This window comes from Buceros rhinoceros, unplaced genomic scaffold, assembly GCF_000710305.1.
Source record: "Buceros rhinoceros silvestris isolate BGI_N320 unplaced genomic scaffold, ASM71030v1 scaffold33166, whole genome shotgun sequence".
NCBI classification, from domain to species: domain Eukaryota; kingdom Metazoa; phylum Chordata; class Aves; order Bucerotiformes; family Bucerotidae; genus Buceros; species Buceros rhinoceros.
Window position 1 is genome coordinate 3,184 of NW_010418670.1, and position 833 is coordinate 4,016.

At 54.7% G+C, this 833-nt stretch overlaps 1 protein-coding gene across 1 annotated transcript in view; it reads left to right on the forward strand.

Annotated features, from left to right (window-relative positions):
* Positions 1–833, forward strand: part of LOC104495639 (deoxyribonuclease-1-like) — a gene marked incomplete at its 3' end in the record, with an annotated part of 3,690 nt that overhangs the window by 388 nt on the left and 2,469 nt on the right. The window lies entirely within an intron of this gene.

Sequence of the window (833 nt, forward strand, 5' to 3'; positions counted from 1 at the left end):
TGGTTTCCCTCCCCACATCCCCCCCCCCTTCACCCCCCCCGTCCACACACCCCCATCCACCCACCTGTGTCTCCATCCATCCGTCTGTCCATCCATCCATTCACCCATCTGTCCATCCACACCTCCACCCACCCATCCGTGACTCCGTCCACTCCTCAGTCCATCTGTCCGTGCTTCCATCCATCCATCCACCCATCCATCCATCCATTCATCCATCCATCCACCCATCCACCCATCCACCCATCCCAAGATACCCATGTACAAATGTCTCTTGCTTCAAAACACCTCTCAGGGAACTGAGGGCAGACTCTAAGCTCATGACACACAGGTAACAAGACCACTGCTGGCCAGAAGGCTTGGGGAGGTTTAGACTAAGGAAAACACTGTCTAGTAAAGTGCAGTGGGAAATGTGAATATCTATGGAACCTCCTGTTGGGGTGGCAGAGAAAACCAGGCAGATGTGGGGAGGAATGTACCAGGCACTATGAGGTGGCATAGAAGACCCATGCACTATCTTGCTCCCCAAAACTGGGAAAGACCAGATTATTTCTTGCCCCAAACATTTCTAGACCTCACTGTTCGGGACCATTTGGAAAACCTAAAACTTGGGACTCATCCACCCGTCCATCCATCCATCCACCCATCCATCCATCCACTCGTCTGCTCTTCCCCCATCACCATCTCCAGCCTCGGGCTGTCTCCGCTCCTGCTGGTCCCCAGCCAAGGATGGGTGGTGCTTGGTGCAGGCCAGGTTAGTTCCTCAAGCAGCCTGTGAGTGAGGAGCTGCTGGGATGGTGGGTGGTAGACAGGCAGGGGTTAGAGGACCCTGGATC